Source organism: Anser anser, assembly GCF_964211835.1.
Source record: "Anser anser genome assembly, chromosome: 7".
In the NCBI taxonomy this organism is placed as follows: Eukaryota; Metazoa; Chordata; class Aves; order Anseriformes; family Anatidae; genus Anser; species Anser anser.
In genome coordinates, this window is record NC_139727.1 from 25,943,621 (window position 1) to 25,944,006 (window position 386).

At 30.6% G+C, this 386-nt stretch overlaps 1 protein-coding gene across 1 annotated transcript in view; it reads right to left on the reverse strand.

The window, feature by feature from the left end:
• The window catches only part of LOC310902762 (uncharacterized protein), a 63,428-nt gene that overhangs the window by 6,311 nt on the left and 56,731 nt on the right, over positions 1 to 386 (reverse strand). The window lies entirely within an intron of this gene.

Sequence of the window (386 nt, forward strand, 5' to 3'; positions counted from 1 at the left end):
AATCATTTATATATACATATAGTGTTTGTTTGTTTTTTTCTGCATATCAAGAAATGCCAGTGGAGCAGTATTTTTTAAATGGTAATGGCTTAGCAAGTGCCAAACTTTACATAGTTGACTTAAGCATAGTACTGTTGGAAAAATTTAATAAGGTTATATCTAACCAATTTGCACATATTACAATATAAAGTCAAAAGAACAATAGAAAAATCTGAATAAATTTCTAAAGTACCTTATTAATAGGAAGATCAAAATAAAGAAAACAAACAGGACTGATTCTGTAGCCTTTGACCAGACAAAACTCCCACCAGCAGACACATAACTGAGGCTGGAGATCTGGACCATAAGTTTGAATGTGCTTTATTCTGATATTTTATTCACATTAC